Source organism: Choloepus didactylus, chromosome 25 (genome assembly GCF_015220235.1).
Source record: "Choloepus didactylus isolate mChoDid1 chromosome 25, mChoDid1.pri, whole genome shotgun sequence".
In the NCBI taxonomy this organism is placed as follows: Eukaryota; Metazoa; Chordata; class Mammalia; order Pilosa; family Megalonychidae; genus Choloepus; species Choloepus didactylus.
In genome coordinates this window covers 339,867-349,873 of record NC_051331.1, presented here as the reverse complement: position 1 = coordinate 349,873, position 10,007 = coordinate 339,867, and the positions used below count along the sequence as shown (strand labels likewise).

At 40.5% G+C, this 10,007-nt stretch overlaps 1 pseudogene; it reads right to left on the bottom strand.

The window, feature by feature from the left end:
* Window positions 1-1,408: 1,408 nt before the first annotated feature.
* The window catches only part of LOC119520177, a 10,118-nt pseudogene continuing 1,519 nt past the window's right edge, over window positions 1,409-10,007 (bottom strand).

Here is a 10,007-nt window from a genome sequence, read left to right as displayed (position 1 = left end):
TAAAATGGTCAGTGAACAGTTGATTGTACACCATGAATGATTATATGGTATGTGAATATTTCTCAATAAAACTGAATTTAAAAAAAAGAATATGGTCTGGCTTTAATCTATACTCTTATGATTTGCTATGGTAATCTAATTCAAGGCACTTTAAATATTTTGGTGCCTTAGTTGTTCAATATGTAACATGAAAATAACACAATTACTTACCTCAAGGAGCATACATACATTGTTGAATATACACTTTCTAAAGCCCTTTGAGTTCCTCAGATGAACAGCACTGTGGGAACAACTATAGCTGAGGGAAACCCTTCCAGTGCCTCAGAATCCTGAGCTATTGTGCCTTAGAGACCTCAATTACATTTTCCTAAACACTTTAAAATTTATTAGTGGCACTCCATCCCTTCATTTATGTTGACTGGCACACAAATATTTATTCATTTTAAATAGTTGTCATACTCTGTATTCCAAAGAAGTTTATTAATTTTTCAATAAAGTTAATGAAATGTACCCAGAGTGGAGTACTCCATATCAAGATTAGAAAACTTCAGTTTTCTCTGAGGTACATATGATTTAATAAAAAGTTCTCTTTTTTTCCTTCAAAATAACTAAACTGGTGTTATTTGTGTGAAATCATCAGTTTTTAATAAAAATATATTGAAAGTATCCCACAGTGCCTGTATATTCATCTGAAGAGCAAAAAGATGGAGCTCTGAAAAAAAAAAGATCTTAACACACCACAGAAAATATATGTGGTTCCTAAATTATGCTTAAAGAAAACAGTAAAAAAGTACAATGTTTCATACAATGAAATAAAGCAACTGGTCACTGGCAATATTTTTTCAAATACAGTAGTTTAAATACTTTCTTTTTTAACAATAGTTTTTTAAACAAGTTAAATTCAAAACATTTTAAATCAGTTATCCTTCTTTCAATGAAATTGTGGAGATGGACATTTTCATAGAAACTAAAATAAAGACACCATCCTGAAATCTTTACATAGAATACCCTGGACCTTGACTGTTTTACATTTATAACATATTTTGGTCAATACATTAGATTCAACTTCATAATATGCCTTTATATTCAGAATAAATTAGACCATGCTTTATAACTTTTACTTGCAGTTCACCCAAACTTTCCTAACTTCTAGGCCTTTCTTGCTTGATGCTCTACAAGGGCTTCTCTCAGATTCATAATAAAAATGAAGAAAACTGCAAATAACTTCTTTAGGAATGAAAAAATGTTTTTTTTTTTTTAATAAAGTGCTTTTAAATTCAGGTATTTCTGGCCCTAACCAAACCAAAACATACTTAAACCTGAAACCTCCATGTTTTAACAAAAAAAAAACAAAACAACAACAGCAAAAAACACTTTGGGCCATTATTGATTATTGTCCTTCAAGTGTTCAGATTGGATCTAAACTGGGTTTGGCATCATTACTGTGCTCATGTTTGTACATGAAGGTCAAAAGAAAGAGGGCGGAGGTTAAACAACACACTCCTAAACAATCAGTGGGTTAAAGAAGAAATAGCAAGAGAAATTGCTAAATATATAGAAACGAATGAAAATGAGAACACAACATACCAAAACCTATGGGATGCAGCAAAAGCAGTGCTAAGGGGGAAATTTATAGCACTAAACGCATATATTAAAAAGGAAGAAAGAGCCAAAATCAAAGAACTAATGGATCAACTGAAGAAGCTAGAAAATGAACAGCAAACCAATCCTAAACCAAGTACAAGAAAAGAAATAACAAGGATTAAAGCAGAAATAAATGACATAGAGAACAAAAAAACAATAGAAAGGATAAATATCACCAAAAGTTGGTTCTTTGAGAAGATCAACAAGATTGACAAGCCCCTAGCTAGACTGACAAAATCAAAAAGAGAGAAGACCCATATAAACAAAATAATGAATGAAAAAGGTGACATAACTGCAGATCCTGAAGAAATTAAAAAAATTATAAGAGGATACTATGAACAACTGTATGGCAACAAACTGGATAATGTAGAAGAAATGGACAATTTCCTGGAAACATATGAACAACCTAGACTGACCAGAGAAGAAATAGAAGACCTCAACCAACCCATCACAAGCAAAGAGATCCAATCAGTCATCAAAAATCTTCCCACAAATAAATGCCCAGGGCCAGATGGCTTCACAGGGGAATTCTACCAAACTTTCCAGAAAGAACTGACACCAACCTTACTCAAACTCTTTCAAAACATTGAAAAAAATGGAACACTACCTAATTCATTTTATGAAGCTAACATCAATCTAATACCAAAACCAGGCAAAGATGCTACAAAAAAGGAAAACTACCGGCCAATCTCCCTAATGAATATAGATGCAAAAATCCTCAACAAAATACTTGCAAATCGAATCCAAAGACACATTAAAAAAATCATACACCATGACCAAGTGGGGTTCATTCCAGGCATGCAAGGATGGTTCAACATAAGAAAAACAATCAATGTATTACAACACATTAAAAACTCGAAAGGGAAAAATCAATTGATCATCTCAATAGATGCTGAAAAAGCATTTGACAAAATCCAACATCCCTTTTTGATAAAAACACTTCAAAAGGTAGGAATTGAAGGAAACTTCCTCAACATGATAAAGAGCATATATGAAAAACCCACAGCCAGCATAGTACTCAATGGTGAGAGACTGAAAGCCTTCCCTCTAAGATCAGGAACAAGACAAGGATGCCCGCTGTCACCACTGTTATTCAACATTGTGCTGGAAGTGCTAGCCAGGGCAATCCGGCAAGACAAAGAAATAAAAGGCATCCAAATTGGAAAAGAAGAAGTAAAACTGTCATTGTTTGCAGATGATATGATCTTATATCTAGAAAACCCTGAGAAATCAACGATACACCTACTAGAGCTAATAAACAAATTTAGCAAAGTAGCGGGATACAAGATTAATGCACATAAGTCAGTAATGTTTCTATATGCTAGAAATGAACAAACTGAAGAGACACTCAAGAAAAAGATACCATTTTCAATAGCAACTAAAAAAATCAAGTACCTAGGAATAAACTTAACCAAAGATGTAAAAGACCTATACAAAGAAAACTACATAACTCTACTAAAAGAAATAGAAGGGGACCTTAAAAGATGGAAAAATATTCCATGTTCATGGATAGGAAGGCTAAATGTCATTAAGATGTCCATTCTACCCAAACTCATCTACAGATTCAATGCAATCCCAATCAAAATTCCAACAACCTACTTTGCAGACTTGGAAAAGCTAGTTATCAAATTTATTTGGAAAGGGAAGATGCCTTGAATTACTAAAGACACTCTAAAAAAGAAAAACGAAGTGGGAGGACTTACACTCCCTGACTTTGAAGCTTATTATAAAGCCACAGTTGCCAAAACAGCATGGTACTGGCACAAAGATAGACATATAGATCAATGGAATCGAATTGAGAATTCAGAGATAGACCCTCAGATCTATGGCCGACTGATCTTTGATAAGGCCCCCAAAGTCACCGAACTGAGCCATAATGGTCTTTTCAACAAATGGGGCTGGGAGAGTTGGATATCCATATCCAAAAGAATGAAAGAGGACCCCTACCTCACCCCCTACACAAAAATTAACTCAAAATGGACCAAAGATCTCAATATAAAAGAAAGTACCATTAAACTCCTAGAAGATAATGTAGGAAAACATCTTCAAGACCTTGTATTAGGAGGCCACTTCCTAGACTTTACACCCAAAGCACAAGCAACAAAAGAGAAAATAGATAAATGGGAACTCCTCAAGCTTAGAAGTTTCTGCACCTCAAAGGAATTTCTCAAAAAGGTAAAGAGGCAGCCAACTCAATGGGAAAAAATTTTTGGAAACCATGTATCTGACAAAAGACTGATATCTTGCATATACAAAGAAATCCTACAACTCAATGACAATAGTACAGACAGCCCAATTATAAAATGGGCAAAAGATATGAAAAGACAGTTCTCTGAAGAGGAAATACAAATGGCCAAGAAACACATGAAAAAATGTTCAGCTTCACTAGCTATTAGAGAGATGCAAATTAAGACCACAATGAGATACCATCTAACACCGGTTAGAATGGCTGCCATTAAACAAACAGGAAACTACAAATGCTGGAGGGGATGTGGAGAAATTGGAACTCTTATTCATTGTTGGTGGGACTGTATAATGGTTCAGCCACTCTGGAAGTCAGTCTGGCAGTTCCTTAGAAAACTAGAGATAGAGCTACCATTCGATCCAGCGATTGCACTTCTCGGGATATACCCGGAAGATCGGAAAGCAGTGACACGAACAGATATCTGCACGCCAATGTTCATAGCAGCATTATTCACAATTGCCAAGAGATGGAAACAACCCAAATGTCCATCAACAGATGAGTGGATAAATAAAATGTGGTATATACACACGATGGAATACTACGCGGCAGTAAGAAGGAACGATCTGGTGAAACATATGACAACATGGATGAACCTTGAAGACATAATGCTGAGCGAAATAAGCCAGGCACAAAAAGAGAAATATTATATGCTACCACTAATGTGAACTTTGAAAAATGTAAAACAAATGGTTTATAATGTAGAATGTAGGGGATCTAGCAGTAGAGAGCAATTAAGGAAGGGGGAACAATAATCCAAGAAGAACAGATAAGCTATTTAACGTTCTGGGGATGCCCAGAAATGACTATGGTCTGTTAATTTCTGATGGATGTAGTAGGAACAAGTTCACTGAAATGTTGCTATAGTATGTAACTTTCTTGGGGTAAAGTAGGAACATGTTGGAAGTTAAGCAGTTATCTTAGGTTAGTTGTCTTTTTCTTACTCCCTTGCTATGGTCTCTTTGAAATGTTCTTTTATTGTATGTTTGTTTTCTTTTTAACTTTTTTTTTCATACAGTTGATTTGAAAAAAGAAGGGAAAGTTAAAAAAAAAAAAAAGAAAAAAGACAAACAAGGAAAAAAAAAAAAAACGATGTAGTGCCCCCTTGAGGAGCCTGTGGAGAATGCAGGGGTATTCGCCTACCCCACCTCCATGGTTGCTAACATGACCACAGACATAGGGGACTGGTGGTTTGATGGGTTGAGCCCTCTACCATAAGTTTCACCCTTGGGAAGACGGTTGCTGCAAAGGAGAGGCTAGGCCTCCCTGTATTTGTGCCTAAGAGTCTCCTCCTGAATGCCTCTTTGTTGCTCAGATGTGGCCCTCTCTCTCTGGCTAAGCCAACTTGAAAGGTGAAATCACTGCCCTCCCCCCTACGTGGGATCAGACACCCAGGGAAGTGAATCTCCCTGGCAACGTGGAATATGACTCCCGGGGAGGAATGTAGACCCGGCATCGTGGGATGGAGAACATCTTCTTGACCAAAAGGGGGATGTGAAAGGAAATGAAATAAGCTTCAGTGGCAGAGAGATTCCAAAACGAGCCGAGAGATCACTCTGGTGGGCACTCTTACGCACACTTTAGACAACCTTTTTTAGGTTCTAAAGAATTGGGGTAGCTGGTGGTGGATACCTGAAACTATTAAACTACAACCCAGAACCCATGAATCTCGAAGACAGTTGTATAAAAATGTAGCTTATGATTGGGTGACAGTGGGATTGGGAATGCCATAAGGACCAAACTCCACTTTGTCTAGTTTATGGATCGATGTGTAGAAAAGTAGGGGAAGCAAACAAACAGACAAAGGTACCTAGTGTTCTTTTTTACTTCAATTGCTCTTTTTCACTCTAATTATTATTCTTGTTATTTTTGTGTGTGTGCTAATGAAGGTGTCAGGGATTGATTTAGGTGATGAATGTACAACTATGTAATGGTACTGTAAACAATCGAAAGTACAATTTGTTTTGTATGACTGCGTGGTATGTGAATATATCTCAATAAAATGATGATTAAAAAAAAAAAAAAAAAAAAAAAAAAAAAGAAAGAGGGCAACATCCAAGGACGACCAACAGGCTGTATGTGATGTGACAGCTGACCAATAATGGCTCTCCACAAGACCTTCTCTTGGTTCAAAATCAATCCTGTGATTCAATTCCAATGCAGAATCAAGAAAGCCAGAACTGCTGTGTGGAAGGGTCTGTGTTGCCACAGTGGTAGGAGGAGGTGAGACAACTGGCTACTTCTCATCTTCTATTGGGTCTTTTGATATCTCAGATGGGTATGATGAAGATGAACGTCCATATCTTGAGAACAACATTCCTTTGAGTCCCTTTCCAATGCTAGCAGCTTTGCCTATATTTGTTGTAGATTTCCCAAAGTGTCAGTGAGATAAGACTGGTGAGGTCTCTGGGATTGGTATGTTTTGAATGCCTTCATTTTCTAAAAGTGAGGTAGGTTCTTCCGCTTGGTTGAGAAAGCTTGGTTTCATATGCTCATAAGGTAGAGGATTTGAAATATTGTACCAGTAGATCTGAACAGGTGAAATGTTGCTGCAATGTAACAGTATTAATGGTTCTAATCTATAAGCCACTGGATCTGTTGGATGAAAAATACTTAGTAGCCAGTTACAAAACTCTCTGGGCAAAATATGGCCTTGATGTCCAGTATTTCCTGGGCAGACGCCATGCAATGCCAAGAAAAAAAGTAGTGGGGATCCCATACAGAAGAAATTCTCTACTTTAAGTTTTAAGGCAGGTATTCTTCTATTTCCCTCAGCCTTTGTTTTGTTATACAGAGTTCATCAAGAAGATGTCGTTCTTCATAACTCATTCATTGTTCATCAAGCAACTCTTCTTCCTTCTGCACTAACTGTTCATAGAGTCAAAATGGATTCAGACAGTCATGATGTCATAAGGGATTACATGTCCCAAGGAATGTGACACTATTGAGACTTTACCCCCTTTTTGTTCAAAGTCTGGGAACCAAGAAAAGGGAATATAATTGATTCAACTCTTACTCAATGCTTTTAACTATTTCATCCCTATAAAGTGAACTAGTATAATACATTACGTCCATTGTGCTGATGTTCAACCTATCCCTTAAACCTCAAACTCTGTCAGGAGTAACAGAATCAACAGTGTCTCCATCAAGACTAAGTCTTGACTGCGACTCAGGCAGAAATTCAACATGTGTTGCATGGTTAAAAAAATGCTTTTCCTCTACCTTTCTTGCAACCTCTCTCATCATGACTGAATTTTGATTATTCTTCCTTGGTCCATTTTCTGCCCAATGACATGCACAACAAATACACTATGTGTAGTCTGTGATGGCTTGTCTTCTAATGTGGCATCTTCTACATAACCTCTATGAAGTCTAGTCCCACTACCTGATGCTTTAGAAAACTGCCAGCTTTTGGGTAACTGTTCTTACAATTTTAGATATTGCATCACCGTAAAGATATACTTCATCCACACTGTGCCAGTTCACCTGGTTTCCACTCACCTTGAAACTATGAATAGCATCTTTTCCATCTACCAATTTTGAAACTTCAATATCAAAATTTTCCTGCATTTGCTAACCCCTAAAACAGCCAAGACGTGCTTCCTCAATTAAATTACTTTCTTCTTCTTCTAGAGGCTGCCAAGTACCATCAATAAACCACTGCCCAAGCATTACTGGTATTTCATCAGCTTGGTTCCAGTACACCGGGTAGCACTCTCCTTGGGAGATAGCCACCTCCTAGAGTAGGCCCTCATGCACATGTGTCCCATATTCACCAGCTCCACCACCTCCGGCTCCTTCCTGCCAGGCGAGGGCAGAAGTCTCAGGCGCGGTCATCCTCGTCCTCCCATGGAGCTGGACGCCGGGCTGCACACATTGTTGCCGCCTAGGTCCTAGGCCTGGAACCAAACCCCCTTGGCCTGCAGCAGGGTGCAGAAGGCGAGCTTGCTGCGGAGCAAGTCGTAGCCGATGAAGGGCTTCCAGGTCTTCTTCTCCTCCTTGTGGAACCAGCGAACCTCCTCCGGGCCAAGCTCCGTCACCACCTCATAGCTGGGCCGGGCCACCTGCTTTCCCTCCCCTGGTCCCCCTCCCGCAGCCCCGCTGCCCCGGAGTTCGCCCCGACCAGCGGCGGCTGCTGCTACTGTGGGTGCCTCGACGAGAAGCTGCCGCGGCCGCCACTCTCCACCTCACTGGAGCAGCGCAGGGAGGAGCCCGCCCCGGCCGGGCTGAAGTCCTAGTTCTCGTCACCAAGGCAGGATCCAGTGCCAGGGAGTGATTGGGGTCCTCTGCCAGTGGCGCGGAGTGCAGCCCGGGCTCCCCGCGTGGCAGGTTCAAGGGCACCTTAGGGGGCCAGGGGCATCTCGCCGTCGCCCGGTCCCCGCCAGGCAGGTGGCTGGAAGCAGGAGGCGCCGCCGCCGACTTCAGGCTCCGCACAGAACCAGCTCCCAGGCGCCGCCGCCTCCCAGCCAAGGCACTCCGGGCTCCGTGGGACCCGCGGCCCGGGTAGATCATGACGTGGAGACGCCGCCAGCTGCCAGGCTCCCCATCCAGCCGGGTCCTAGGGCTTCCTACACACATTAAACGCTATCGCCCTCCCCACTGGGAGTTGTTAATCTTTTCACAAATCTTTTTAAAGGAGGCTGTGCTCTGGATTGTGTAGGATTAAAAAAAGTAGAGAATACAAGGCCTGATTTGCTCTCTGGCAAATGACAAATTTTTAGGAAGGATTAGATATATACAAAATAATTGTAACATAAGGTAGAAAAGCCGAGAGAAAGAATGAAGGATGGGAAAAGGGTTCCTGGAGGAGAAGACATCTGATTCCATCTCAGTGAGAAGATGTCTTTAATGTCAGCTTCGTGTGGCATTTTATGAAGAAGGACAAAGCATGGGAAGTTTAAGGGCATGTTAGGGCTGCAGAGTTAAGTTTTGAGTGGAAATTGTGATGCCTGAAATAAAAAGAATGAGATGCATTCAATCACTCAGCTGTATTTTTGGAATACTTACAATGTCCCAGATATGGTTCTAAATGACAGAGAAGCAGTCATGAAAGGAAACAAGTGAACAAAAACAGAAACAAAAAGAAACAAACAAAAAAAGGCTGTGTAGCTTCCATTTCGGAAAGGAAGACACCTAGTAAATAAATGAATCATGTTATGCAACATGCAATGTTACTGCATTTTGAAGGAGAAAAATAAAGCTGAGGTGTCTAGTGAAGAAGCTGTGGGTTATACAGTCTTTACTTACTGAGAAGGTGACACTTGTACAGATTTATTAAAGATGAGGACAATGAGCCAACCACATCTGGGGGAAGAACATTCCAAGGAGAGGAACCACAGGTGCAAAGACTGAGCCAGGAGGAAAGTTTGGAGTGTGTTCTCAGCAGTGAGGAGGCCCTGTACTGGGAGTGGAGGTGGGGAACAGAAGGATCAGAGAGATGCTGTGGGGCCCAACTGGGCAGGACCTTGGGGGTGACTGACTGAGATGTGGCCCACCGGAGGATCCTCGGCAGAAAAGGGGATCTGAACAAAGTTTTTAAATGAGACACTCAAGCAGCTCTGTTGAGAACAGACTTTCTGGGGAGAGGGGTCAGGCAAAAGTAGAAGGGAGAGTAGTTACGAGAGTATTACAGTAATTCAACAAGATGTGATGGAGGGTCAGGGACACAGTGGTTGCAGTGGCAATGGTGAGAATTGTTCTGATAACTGGTTAACAGTTTTGATGGGGGTGTGAAAGTTACTGCAGAATGAGTGTAAAGCTTTGTCCTAACTGAAGGATGGATTTGCTATGAACAGAGATGGGAAGAATGTAGTTGGGTACTTGTGGGTAGGGAGATTGGGAGCTCAGCTTTGGAAATGTTAAGATGGAATTGTCCCTTAGAAAGCCAGGTAGAAATGGTGAATAGGATTCTGGAGCTCTGGGGTGGAGCTGTGGGCTGACATAGCAATTACAAAGTTGTCAGTGTTTGAAGGCATTTACAGCCTTCAGACTGCATGACAACACCAGGGATGTGTCTATATATAGAGGAGAGAAGAGGACCAAGGACTGAGCCCTGGAGCCCTCCAACATGGAGAGGTCACAGATAGTGAAGCCAAAGAGACACAGGAGGTAGAGGGGAAGT